The sequence below is a fragment of the Stegostoma tigrinum genome, chromosome 46 (genome assembly GCF_030684315.1).
Source record: "Stegostoma tigrinum isolate sSteTig4 chromosome 46, sSteTig4.hap1, whole genome shotgun sequence".
Taxonomy (NCBI): domain Eukaryota; kingdom Metazoa; phylum Chordata; class Chondrichthyes; order Orectolobiformes; family Stegostomatidae; genus Stegostoma; species Stegostoma tigrinum.
Window position 1 is genome coordinate 4553668 of NC_081399.1, and position 14962 is coordinate 4568629.

The 14962-nt window shown below is 40.8% G+C and overlaps 1 protein-coding gene across 1 annotated transcript in view; it reads right to left on the minus strand.

Annotated features, from left to right (window-relative positions):
• LOC125449627 (NAD(P)(+)--arginine ADP-ribosyltransferase 2-like) overlaps positions 1 to 14962 on the minus strand; it is a 39752-nt gene that overhangs the window by 20206 nt on the left and 4584 nt on the right. Inside the window, exons 2-3 of the mRNA XM_048525474.2 lie at positions 7481 to 7548; positions 3968 to 4051 (exon numbers count right to left, since the gene is read on the minus strand). The gene's annotated coding sequence lies outside the window, so the exon portion shown is untranslated. The remainder of the gene's footprint in view (positions 1 to 3967; positions 4052 to 7480; positions 7549 to 14962) is intronic.

Here is a 14962-nt window from a genome sequence, read left to right on the forward strand (position 1 = left end):
GAATATTTGTTAATAACTTATTGGTGGGCAGAGTAAAGCTGAAGAGTTATGTGTTGAACTTCCACTCCCATTAATTTATGTCTTTCTGAGCTTGTACTTGACTAAAGAGAACAAAATAACTATTACTTATGAGCCAGTACAGCGCAAGTTTACAAGACCAGAGAGCCGATGCACTAATTTTATTGTTGCTGGACTATTAACATGGAGATATGGGTAATATGCTGGAGACCCAGCCTGAAATTCTGCAGATAGTGGAAAAATCAATCAATTAAGAGTTGAATGATGATCACGAAACCTTTACATATTGTCAGCCATACCAATCTGGTTCGCGAGCATCCTTTGGGGAAGGAAACCGCTTCACAGGCCACATAGTGGATCAATGGTAGCAGTGCAGGCTCACAGCACCAGGGGCCCGAATTATATTCCTGTGAATTCGACTCTAGTGTGGAGTTTGCACATTGCCCTTGTGTCTGTGTGGGATTCTGCCCGGTGATCGGGTTTCCACTGTCCAAAGATGAGTACGTTCAGTGGATTAACAGGGTTACAAGGATGGGAATGGAGCTGGGTAGGATGTTTTTAGAGGGACAGTGCTGAATTGGTGGACTGAATGGCCTTTGTCTGTACTGTAGGGATTGCATGATTCTGGACGACATACTCCAGACCAACCATTTTGTTTTAGATTCTGAACGGCCTCAAATTAGTAATAAATGCTGGCCTATCCAGTACATACTATAAATGACTAAAACAAATGTTCTATTCTATTCTTTCGACTCCTTGTGGAAAAGAAATACACAAACCACTGTCACCGAAGGCCTGCGAAAGCCCCGTTCTGGTTACATCAACACCGACACCTTAGCCAATGATGAAAATTCAGTCTTCATATCACTTCTCCATCACAACTGATAATCTTCCACGAATACCCTGCCTTCAGCTTACAGAACATTTAGAATATGCAGCATGGAGGGTGGCCATTCACCTGATCTTTCTTGTGCTAACTTTTTACAATCCATCACATTTCTGCCACATCCAATTCCCAACTTCTCTCAGCTTGGTAATATTGTCTACTGGCAACTATACATAATTACACTTTTGAATATTATTGTGGAGGAGCAGTACACTGCCCGCTCACACAGATCATCACAGCAATCTTCACCGTTAATCAAAGTACGCTCTTCATCTCACGCTTTGATTATTGATTAATTCCCTTTGATCTCCCCCCTGCCTCGTTGCGCTTTATTACTGGAAGATTTTGTGTAACTCTGTAAAAGGCACCTTATTTTTCACTCTCTCAATGAGAATAACTGGACTAAATTCATTAAACTGAATTCAGGGATAGAACGCCCTCTCTCTGATGAAGGGTCTAGGCTCAAAATGTCAGCTTTTGTGCTCCTGAGATGTTGCTTGGCCTGCTGTGTTCATCCAGCTTCACACCTTGTTATCATAGAACACACTATAGCCAACTTTGCCAAAGATCCTAAAATAGGTGTGAAATGCAGTTGCAATAAGAAATCCACAAATGGAAGTGGATAGCTTAGATGAATGTGCCAATATTTGGCAGATGGAGATCAACGTAAATTCTGGGGTTAATCAGCTGGCTTGGAGTGAAAGAAAGGCAATTTATTGCCTGAAACATAGAATCCCTACAGAGCAGAAAGACGCCGTTCAGCTCATCAAGTGTGCACTAATCGTCTGGAGCATTGAACACAGAACCTGGTCTATCCTGTAAATTTACATTTATCACAGCTAATTCAGCCAATCTACACATCTCTGAACATGATAGGGCAACAGAGCATGGCAAGTACTCTTAAACTGCACATATTCGGATATTGGGAGCATATCTACACAGACACAGGGAGAGCATGAAAATTCATCCCAGACAGACAACCAAAGCTGGAAATGAAACGCGGTCACAGGCACTGGGAAGCAGCAGTGTTAACCACTGTTCCACCATGCCAGCCATTAATGCAGAGAAATTTCAAAGTGCATTAGAGCAGAGGGACCTTGGGGTCTCCTTGTACATGAATCACTGAAAGCTAGTGTACAGCATAGCAGGTAATAAGGAGGGAAATTTGAATTTTGGCATTTAGTGCTAACCTATCAGAGTATAAAAACAGGGAAGCAACTGTAGAAAGCATTGGTTAGATCACATCTGGAATACTGCATACAGTTCTGGTCCCCTTACTTGAGGAAGTATGCAAATGCATTGGAGGCAGCTCAGAGGAGATTTACTCATTCCAAAGATGAAAGTTTTGTTTTATGAGGAGACTTTGAGCAGTTTAGGATGATGCTGGCTTGAGTTCAGAAGATGAGAAGAGGTATAATTGAGGTATGTTATGTGCTTAAAGGGATTGACAATGTAACTATAGAGAGGATGTTTCCTCATGTGAGGAAAGATAGAACAAGAACCGATCGTTTTAGATATGGACAGCAGATTTAAAACAGAGATGGGGAGGAGTTACTTCTCTAAAAGGGTCATGAATCTGTGGAATTCATTCCCCCAGAGTGAGGTCCACGTTGGGACATTGAATAAATTTAAATTTAAATATGCAAAAGTTTTTTATAGATGTATTGGAAATGGGTATAAAAGTTATAGGGAATGTGTAGGAAAGAGCAGTTGCAGCCGAGATAAGATCGACTGTGCTCATATCAAATGGCAGAGCAGGCTTGAAGAGCTAAATGGTCTATTCTTGTTCCTGGTTCATGTTTTCAACTTCATTTAAACTTCACCTCCCTGCACCTATTCCAGTAGATATCAGCTATACCTTGTCCATAGTCTTGACATCCTTCCTAAAGTGTGGAGTTCTACGGATGAGACTAGACAAATCCCCTGGGAATTTTTTTTCTTGACAATTTTGGTTTGATTTCTACACCCTGGTTTATAACACTCAAGAGCCTTACAAATTTCCAACAACGTGATGAAATTGTCCTCCCAACTTCAATGACATGTGTGCACACTTCCACTTGTACCTGGGTGCATTTTAGAAACTGTACCAACTTATTTTTTTAATTTGTAGGTTCTCATTCTTCCATCTAAGATGGATCACGAATAATTTGGTTCATTAAATTCTTTATGCCCATCCATTTTTACATGCCCATGCAATTCTGAAGGCTGTTACTTCCATCCACACCATTTACTGTGCCTTTGTCTTTTTTAATTAGCTGTAAGATGGGTATTATTACACTAGTGATGATGCAAACAAGATTTACAAGAACATCACCGAGGTTTGAGTTATAAAGATAGGTTGGATAGGCCAAGACTTTTTTCTTCCCCCTGGAGCCAAGCTGGTTCACGCCTGACCTTCTAGACGTTTGCAAAATCATGAGGGGCATGGATGAGGTGAAAAGCAAAGGTCTCTTCCCTAATGTGGAGGAGTTCAAAACTAGAGACCACAATTTTAAAGTGAGAGGACAGAGATTTAAAAGGAACCCATAGGGTAACTTTATTTTTACACAGAAAGTGGTTCGCATGTGGAATGAACTGCCAGATGAAGTGTTATATGCAGGATAGTTGCTATACTTAAAAATACATCTGGACAAGTACACGAATAGCAAAAACTTTGAAGGATATGGGCAAAATACAGGTTAAAGGAATTAGTTTAGTTTATGAATCATGATCAGCATGTCTTTCCATGCTGTATGATGCTACGATTCTACATATTTGCAATTTCCTTCTGCAACCTTTATGTAAGTTCATTTTCCATCATCCATATCATTACTTTCAATCTGAATATGTTTACTGATTTTTTTCATGGTTGCATGTATCTTTTTCCTCTATTAGTCTATTATAGTATTTCTATATATCCCACATTTCACTATAATACTCCATAAAAAGGCATGAAGATGGCACAGAAATGCTGTCCCGCTCTTAAAATACTCGCCCACATTAATAAATCAATCATTAACTTAAATGCAGTTTTCAGTACAAGTCAGCAAAATGTTAAACATCAAGTATAAAATGTACACCTACCACAGTGAAGTTGGTTGCAGTTTGCATGAAGGCTCGTAAAATTTGATTGAGCTCCAAACAATTGCTATCTCTTGGTATCTGCGACTGACAGCAAACAATGAGAGAAGCAAAGCATTATGAAGATTTTGTGATGATAGGTGCCTTGTTGTCCTCAGATGATTGGTCATTGTAGTGATAATTAACTACCAAAAAAGTTTGGAGGTTTTTATTATTGCGTACCCATGGTGTGAAAATGAGCATCAAAAGAAAATAAAGAAACCCACTGGACGTGCTTGCAAGTTGTTTAAGGTTTAGACAACTGTGCCTTGCGGTCTATGAAAAAGGTGTTTTATTGATTGCTAACATAGAATTTAAGAGCAATGGAACCAAAACGATGAGTCATCAATTCAGCCCTGAATTAACAGCTGTTTTGTATAATAGTTTCCAGCAACTCATGCACGAGGATACCCAGATCTTTCTGCATTGCAGCACTGTGATTTTTCTCTCCATTTAGATATTAATTTGCCTTTCTCTTCTGCTGACCAAAATGGAAAACCTCGCACATCTGTATTAAACTTCATCTGACATTATTTTTGGTCCACTTACTTAATCTATTCAAATCGAATTGTAAATTTCTTCATTGCAACTAAGGTTCCCACCTATATTAGTGTCTTTGTCAAATTTGGCTCTTAGACTTTGTATTCCCATGCCCAAGTCATTCACATAGGTTGTAACTATTTAGGGCCACAGGACAGAATCCTCTGCACCTCAATAGTTACACCTTGCCAAGCAGAAAAGAGACCTATTTATTCTGATTCTCCTTTCTGTTGTTTAGGTAATACATTGACCAATCATTCTGTGTGTGTTTAAAGTGTGTGTTCTGATAAACACTGAATGCAGGAAAATGTTCCTTGTTATATGTCTGGATCGAACTCTTAAAGTTCAAATCTAGTGTAGATCTTGCTTTTTGTACACCTTCTTTGCAGCCATAACTTTGTATTTCTAGCTCTGTCTAATCACACTGTAATTTTTCCATCTTTGTATGTTATGCTCTGCCTGTACTGCATGCAGAACAAGACTTGTCACTCTACGTATGTCCATGTGATAATTACAAATCAAGTCAAATCAAAAATTTCCTGGGCTTAATTCAAACACAGGGACTCGTGTCAACAGATTGTCTCCTTTCCTGGCTGCAGTATTGTTATAAAACTGTTCCTGTCTAATATTTGGATCAAAAGCAGAAAGTGCTGGAGAAAGTCAGCATGTCTAGCTGCATCCGGGGAGAGAAAGTGGAATGAATGTTTTGGGTCCAGTGACCCTTCTTCAGAACTCAGCACTCTAATCACTGGGCTCCAAACGTTCACTTTGCTTTCTTTTCATAGATGCTGAAAGACCTGCTGAGTTTCTCCAAAAAGTTCTGGTGTTATTTCAGATCTTCGGCATCCATAGTTCTTTGTTTTATTTACTCTTGAATATCTCCCAGACATATTGAAATTCCAGGTTTTAACTCTGATTCTCTGTCTGGCCATTTGAGTGTTATCAGCTTTCTCTCATATTACCTGATTTAGAGCAAAGCCACCTTATATGTTTAGTGCAATCTCTAACACTGGGGTAAGTTGAAGGCTTTAATTGGTTGGCTGGACCATGACACACTGATATCATGAGTGGAGTTCAATTCTCACTCCAGCTGAGGTTACTGTGAAAGATTCTCCTTCTCAGCCTCTTGTTATAGACCAGACTGAACGCCCTTAAAATATTCAGAAGAAGCTCTAAACACAAATGTATTCTTAATTTTAAGGTCACTGTAAGGTGTTGCTTTCCTAACGTTTGCGAGGCTTACGGGTGGCCTTATAGAAGTTTATAAAATCATAAATGGCATAGATAGGGTGAATAGCAAGGGTCTTTTCCATGAGGCGAGGAGTTCAAAACTACGGGGTATCATTTTCAAGATGAGTGGAGATAGGTTTAGAAAGGACATTAGGGACATCTTTTTTTACACAGTGTTGTTCGTGTAAGGAATGAACAAAGAACGACAAAGTACACAGAAAATTACAGCACAGGAGCAGGCCCTTCGGCCTTCCAAGCCTGCGCCGATCAAGATCCTCTGTCTAAACCTGTCATCTATTTTCTAAGGTTCTGTGTCCATTTGCTCCCTGCCCATCTATGTACCTGCCCAGATGCATCTTAAAAGACGCTAACGTGTCTGCGTCTACCACCTCCGCTGGCAACGCATTCCAGGCACCCACCACCCTCTGCACAAAGAACTTTCCACGCATATCTCCCTTAAACTTTCCTCCTCTCACCTTGAACTTTGGTTTGAGAAAATAGTCATAATGGATGATTTGGACGAAAGGGACTATTTCCATCTTGTATGACTCTAAGCCTCTTTGACTATAGGACTACTACAGATGTATTTAGGTGTCAGCAAGCTATTTATCATTACTGTGTGAGGACAGTGTTTATTGAAACCACCGAGCATGTGCACTCTTCACTCTGATTATACAGAAAAACACCCCATTCATTCTCTCCCTCTCTGTTTCTTCCACCCTACACCCCATTCCTCAGTCTGCTTTCCCGAGAGAGAGTTTTGGGTGGATTGAGGGTACAGTAAGTGAGGAAGGAGAGGTAGAAGAATGCGGAATGTGGGATGGGCTTGGGATCGAGGGCTCAGAGAATGTTAAGGTACAGAAAGATAGACAGAATGGGTGAGGAGAAAGACAGTGAAAATGTGGAGTAGGAAGTTAACAGGAGTGTGTGGGGCAAGAGATAGCAAGAATGGGAGTGGGAGAAAGATAGCAATAAAATGGGAGGGTTGGGGTGTAGAACCAAAGCGAGAATGAGAGGTGGGAGAAAGATAGATGGATAGAGAAAAACATGAGAGAAAGACAGAGGGGGAGAAAAGTGGAGTAGACTGAGGGCAAAACAGTATACTAAGTGGGTAACTTGCCGGTGGGAGAAACAAAAGATAGCAGTGAAAGGGAGATGCCCTGTGTCTGACATTTTAACACCATCAACCGATAGATTAGATTTTGTAAATTCATTTTGGGCTTTCATTGTTGTGAAAGATCTGATTAAAGTTGCTTTTGAAAATAAAATTAATTTCGCTTGAACATGTTTAACCATTATAGTGTCAGGCTTTCGAAGTCTAAAACAGATAGGCAATTCTTCCAACCATTTTATAAATAACTATCCCCGATGCCCTTTGATAGTCATCATTGACTGAGGCATTAGATTCCAGATCCTCATTACTCACTGAATATAAAGATGTTTGCTCTTATCAAATCTGGTCCCTTCGTCTCTCAATTGGAGTTTTCTTCCCCTGATTCTGTCCTTTGAAACAACTGGCAATGATTTATATAATAAAAATGAAACATTGTAGAGAGTCTGTGTGTAAAATGTTTGAGTGTGCGTCTCTGAGAGTGCGTCACCTAACAAGTGAATGGCCAAGCTCAGGAAAGTCAAAACTTGAGGACTGAAAGTGACAGACTAGTATCACATGAGTGCTTCAGATAAAGAAATATATACCAAACCTACAATGCTGGCATGTGACCATCATTACAGCTCTCTTCGCCCACTTTCTTAGCATTTCTTTTATTTAATTGCTGTCAACAGAAAATTAATGGAGATCATAATACGGGACAAGATAATTGTACACTTGGAGAAAAAAACAAGTTAATCTTATACAGTCATTGTGGCTTTGTCAAGGCCAGGTCATGATCTTTAACAGATGGATGAGAAGTCAGCTATGGGCATTTCTCAGACTGGGGAGAGTGAAGTGGTGTTCCCCAGGGATTTGTGTTCGTACTTTTGTTTTTTTTATGTCTGAAATAAACAATTTAGAGATGGATATTGAGGATACAATTTATAAATTTGAATAACTGATACTAAGCTTGGGAGAATAGTGAATCGTGAGGATGTCGCTGAGTGAGGTCAGAGAAACATTAAAAAATGCCCAAATGGGAAGACACCTGGGAAGTGTATTCCAATGCAGAGAAATTTAAGGTAATGCATTTTGGTATAAGGAACACAAGAGACAATACAGGGGGTCAATGGTACAACATTGAGAGGAATACAGGAGCATGGTTCACATTCGTAGTTCTCTGAGGTGGCCAGTTGGTAAAAAGTTTATGGGATGCTTGAGTTTATGGATAGAAGTATAAAGTGTAAAATAAGTAAGTGATGTTACACGTCTATGAATCACTGGTCAGACCAGATTTGGAGAATTGTGCTGAATTCTGGGCACGTTACTTAAGGAAGGATGTTAAAACCTTGGAGGAGGTGCAAAGGAAATTCACCAGACTGATGCCAGAAACGAAGGGTTCCAGGTATTAGGAAAACTCAGAGATATTGAGTTTATTCTCCACGCAGCAGGGATGATTAACAGCTGACCTTACTGAAGTGTTCAAAATTATGATTCTTTTCTCAGTATAAAGAAGGACATTCTGCTTCAGCGAGTTGATATGCCAGTAGGTAAAGGTCATACTTTCAAGATTGTCAGCGAGAAAGCTAGGAGTGAGATGAGGAGAAGCCTCTTTACACAGAGAGTTGTCAGGATTTGCAATCCACTGCTTGGGGGAGCGATGGAGGCAGATTCCACAGGAGATTTCTAAGGAGAGCTGGATGTATATATGAAAATGATTAAGTTAAAGGGCAATGGACATAGGGTTGGAGAACAGGATTAGTTCCTTCATGAGTCGGTACAGGCATAATTGGTCAGTTGGCCTCCTTCTGAACTGTAGTGTTCTATGATTCTATGATTTTTACTGCCTCTGAATGCCCACAGAATTGTGCAGGTTAGGAGAGAATTTCCTGCACAGCAAGTGGACAGCAGCACTTCATGAAGGTGGAGCACCATTATCACAATGCGCAATGATAGAGAGGCATAAAATGACGGCCCAACCAGTTACGCCCACATTCCATGAATAAAAAACAATCCAGCTATTCTATTGCATTAGCAAAACATTCATTGAATGTTTACTTGACCAGGATCTCAAAGGCAGGGTCGATTGATTCTTGATTCTCAGAAAGATGAACGATTTTTCGAGAATATGCAAGAATGCAGAGTTGAGGCTACAAACAGAACAGGCAATGATCTTATTAAATGGTGGGGAAGGATCGAAGGGCATAGTGGATTACTCTTGTTTGTTTGTTTGTGTTTTCTAACCTCTGCTTTACAGGCGTCTGGAAATATTTTCATAATTATCCAATCTCTTTTTGAGAAACACAAATGTGGGCAAAACGTCAGCAAATGGAGTATGGTGCTGGAAACGGCAACACGTTTTTTCAACTCACTCGAAGGATGTGAGAGTTGCTGACTGAGCCAACGTTTTATTGCCCATCCCTAGTTGCCCTTGAGAAGATGGTGGTGAGCGGCCTTCTGGAATGGTGTAAGTAGACCCACAATATCTTTAGGATGGGAATTCCAGAATATTTACTTCTTGAACAGTGAAGGAATAGTGATATATTTTCCAGGACAATGCATCCCACTCAATTGTTAACACAGCAACAAGCATCCACTCCCTGCCACTGCTAGCACATAGAACCAACATTGTGTACTAATTACAAGATGCACTGCAGAATTTCACCAAAGATCTTTAGGTAGTCTCATCGCCACTTCCACTCGGAAGAACACGAGAAGCAGGTACATGGAACGCGACCTCAACAAGATCCTCTCTGAGCCACTCACTATCCTGACTTGAAAATATATCACTTTTCCTTCAGCGTCACTGGGCAAAATTAGAGTCAACGCTTTCTGTTTTTGTTTGTTTCAGATCTCCAGTGATTTCTGTTCTTGTTTGTCTTAGATCTTCAGTATCCACAGCCCTTTGTTTTATTTTTGCGCAAGAAGAGGTCCTGTACAGACGTTTTTCAAACAAGGACGGGTCCAACAGAAATGAACAAGAGACAATAGATCTAACATTGGACTTCCAGTGTCGTAATTTATGTGGACGGGAAGGCAATTGATTAATGGCTTTTATGTTACTTTTTATACCACATGAAGCAGAACCATAAAATTAAAGTGGAAAATTTAGACATTGCAAAATTCATAACTTAATTATTAGCTTCTCAATGTTACTGACCATAATTATGAGTGACTTTTCAAAATTCAAAATCTTAATCAGTCTATTAAAACAAAATAGAAATGGCAGGGCAAGTGATGCATTCAGATGCTTGACACTTTGACAATTTGAAGCCAGACACAAGAGCAGTGGAATCTTTCCGCATACTCATCGATTGTTGAATGCAACAATTGAAAAAATGCTTAAGAAGTTACATTGGCAATCATGACAAATATCTCTCTCTCTCTCTCTCTCTCTCTCTCTATCTATCTACCTCTCTCATTCACACACACACACACACACACAGACACAGACACAGACACACACACACACACACACACACACACACACACACACACACACACACACACACACACACACACACACACACACACACACACACACACGTGGCACACACACAAACATTCACCACAGCAGGGCAGAGCAGCCTGCTTGATTGGCACCACATCCACAAGAATCAATACCCTCCAGCACCAACTCTCAGTGGCAGCAGTGTGTACTATCTGCAAGATGCACTGCAGAAATTCACGAAAGATCCTCAGAAGCACCTTCAAAACCCAAGGCCACTTCTCTTTGGAGCAGAAAGGGGGCAGATTCGTGGAAAAACACACACTGTAAATTATCCTACACGCCACCCACCATGCTGACTTGGAAATATATCGCCATTCCTTCAGCATCACTATATCAAAACGTTGGAATTCCCTCCTGTAGGGCACAGCAGGTGGGCTGCGGTGATTCATGAAGGCAGATTACCAACATCTTCTTAAGGGGCAACTAGGGTTGGGCAATAAATGCCAGTGCAGCCAATGGCTCCCACATCCCTGAGGTGAATAAAGCAAAATCAGGCTAGTGCCAATGTTACAAAAGCTACCAGAATGTAGTATGATTGAAAACATCTATTCTCATTTGCAAAAGCATGCCTCAATTGAGGTCAAACAGCACAGAAGGGCAAATCAAATATATTACTTGACTAATTAACTTTATATCGTAATGAAGTAACCAAGAGCGGTGATGGAAGGATGGCAAATGAAGACAATAGACTTCTGCAGTGATAGTGGTACTGTTTCTCTCTCTAATCTAGAAGACCCATGTTCGAATCTAACTACCCCAGAGATTGTAGTGTGTTGACTTAAAATCTATTTTAAAAATTGGTCAGCAGATAAAAGAATTTTTGAATTCTGCAAAGCAAAATTTTCAGTGAACGCATAGACATTGTTGCTTTGTGTGGTGAACCTTGTAATCAGTTTTTTTAAAAATATATAATTTTAACAGAGAAAGAGCAACATAAAGGTTCAACACAAAAGTCTTCAGGGAACCTGTGCATGAAACACAAAAAGCAAGCTCATTGGGTTCAGCAGGTAATCAAGAAGGCTAATGGAATGTTGTTTCTTATTTCAAGGGGACAGGAGTATGAGAGCAGGAAAGTCTCATGGTAAATGAAAAGAGGCAGATGAGAACATATCTGAAACACTGTGAGCAGATTTGCTGACAATGTTAAAGGGATGCCATTGTAAGACTGAGATGAGGACGAATGTCTTGTCTCTAGGATAGAGTCCAAGTGCATATTCAAGGGTTGGATAGAATGTCTTTATTTGTTTTGTGATTATGGTGAAATGCAACAATTTGGATGTGATGAATGTGGGATCCACCATGATCTATTGAATGGTAGAGCAGGCTTGTGGCGCATGTTCCTACTTCAGAATCAGAATGGGTGAGGACACAGCTAGAGCAGTAAAATGTACAGACACATGGAGATGCAACTTAATATGTAGAAGTTGGCATAATGGAAGAAGCACCTTGGAGAGGAAGTGGTACTTGTGGGCTACAATTTGAAGCCAGACGCAACAGTAGTGGAACCTGTCCACAAAGTCACCCACAGTTGATTGCAGCAGTTGATCTCTCATAAACGCACACACACACACACACACACACACACACACACACACACACACACACACACACACACGCGCGCGCGCGGATACACACATACACACACACACATGCACACACGTGCACACACACACAAACACACACACGCACACACACATACACAAACACACAGACACGCAAACACACAGACACATGCACATACACACACACACACGCACACGCAGACACACACTCATACACACACACACACATACACACGCACACACTCACACGCACACACTCACATGCACACACTCACATGCACACACTCACACGCACACACACGCGCACACACACGCGCACACACACACATGCACACACACACATGCACACACACACTCACACACATGCACACTCACATACACACACACACACTCTCTCTCTCTCTCTCACAGACTCACACACACACACACAGGCTCACGCACACACACTCTCTCTCTCTCTCACACACACACACACACACACTCACATACACACACACACACATACACACACACACACACTCTCTCTCTCTCACACACACAGACTCACACACACACAGACTCACACACACACAGACTCACACACACACACTCTCTCTCTCTCTCACACACACACACACACACACACACACACACACACACACACACACACAAAGACTCACGACCAGCGATTTATCTGACTGACAAACAGACTCGTAAAAAACTACAAGTCTCTCCTGAAAAAGAAAATGCTTGAGGGATCTGATCAAGAGTCATCTAGATTTGAAACGGTAGCTTGCCCTCTTTCCATGGATGCTACCCGAACTGCTTTTGAGTTCCAGCACTTTTGTTTTCTGTACAGATCCCAGCAAATGCAGTAATTTACTCCTCTTGACAAATCTCTCTTCTGTCATTTGTCATTAAGGTCCTGATCCACTCAAAGTAATTCCAGATTCACAGGACAAATCCCTGATTACTTTAGCTTTAACATATGGATTTAAATTTCTTTTTCCACCAGCAAATCTTTTCTTCCTTGGAGACAGCAAGAAGTGCAGATGCTGGAGTCCGAGTCCATACAGTATTGGACTGGAACGAAGCAGCAGGTCAGGCAGGATCTGAGGACTAGGAGAGTCCACATTTTGGTCTTCAACCCTCCATCAGAACAATCTTTCTTTTCTATTGTTGGCTCAGTGGAGGAGACAAAGGGTGATGGTAAAGGGTTGTTTCTGTGACTGGAGTTTGGGTCCCTTAATTGCTTTGGAGCTGAGCAACTTGCCAGACATCGGTCATCAGAACTGATGTTCCATAGATACTAGCCTGAGTAAGGATGACAGTTTACTTTTCTTAAGTTGCATTCTTGATCCAAATGTGTTTTCACAGAATTGTTTTTTTCGTGGTCACTACGATTACTGTCACAAGCTTGCAGAATTCAGTGAGTTAAGTGACAACAGTTTCCGTGCTGTGATTTGAATCAATTTCCTGAAGTTTGTAATTTGGGCCTGTGGATGACTACTTCACTCATATGACTACAAATCCACCAGCTTTGATCGCAACTTTATGTTCTCGTTTCCAATCGCAGAGCAGTGACAGAGGACATTTTCACATGTGTGCACGAAAGGAATTACAGTATAGGGTCATGAGAAAGAACAAAATATTTTTCATATTCTCGAAAAATAGCATGCTGTTCAGCACAGTTTGGAAGAAGAGTTATGTCTGGGGAAACTATTGTATTTCTCAACACAAAAACCACAAACACCAAAACCTGACAAAAGTCTGGTTTTTGCTGTACATAGCAGGCAGAACTCAGGTGTTTTCATGTACTTTCACAGAACTGTGCATCGACTCATGCACAAGGGCACACATAATTTCCGCTGAATGTGACGAGTCCTCACAGGACATCCTGAGAACTATTCTCAGACAGGCAGCAATAGTGATATATGGCTTAAAAGAAGAAACAACTCAAATGGTGCCTTTTTGTGATAACAAGAGCTGATCATTGTTTGAAGCTTTGAAGATTTTGAATTAACAGGGCCAGTTCACATTAAAATTGGATCCTTAGGCTGATTCAGAAGAGTTATAAAAATTAATGTGATCCCCAATCTTAAAAGAAAATAGTGGGTCTGATGGGGGAAGGAGAAGGAATCTCCAAATTTGAATTAACTGAGTGACAGAGATACAATTTCAGAATTTTATGGAGGAAGGACAATTAAAATGGAAGGCAGAAAAACAAAGTAAATTATATAGTTGACAAGAAACTATTTCTGTATTTTGATTGCGCAGGAAGGGGTGCAGAGATTCACCAGGGATGGAGCATTTCAGCGATGTTTAGAGGCTGGATAAGCTCAGTTTATTTTCTTTGGCAAGGGAAGGCTGAAGAGTGTAAGATTATGACGGACATGAACAGTGTGGATAAAAAACAGCTGTTCCCCTGGTTGAAGTGTCAATAATTGGGCAGGGGTGGATGAAGGAGAAGGGGAGGTGGGGTAGCTTATAGTCCAAAAATGAAGTAGTCCAGGAGCTTTAGAGGAGTTTCAAAGAGCATTTTCCACCCTGCAACTGGTGGGCATCTGGAACATACTATCTGGGCGGGTCAAAGGAGCAGAAAATCTTCAAAAGTTGAAGAAGTGCATGGATGAACTTTTGAAACATCATAACATTCAGGGCTATCACCTAAGTGCATGACAGTGGGCCGAAAATAGTTAGCTCGGTACAGTATTAATGGGCTGAGGGCCTCTTCTGTGATTTATGACTCTAAGTTATAAAACGCAGAAGACAGAGCAGAAATGATGATTGTGGGAACTGAGGGAAAAGCACGAAAACAATGCAATGCAATTTTGTTCTGTATTTAGCAACATATTGCATGCCTCCAAAATTTACAGATGTCCCAAAAGTTGAAAATTGAATTAGGAATACGAAAGACGCTAACAGCTTTGGAAGTCCCAGATGGACTGGTGAAATGGAAAGACAAGCATATCTTTTGGAAGTTAACTGGGGATGAATTGAATTTTTAGCAGAAGCAACATATGGAAAGGACACATGTAATGCGA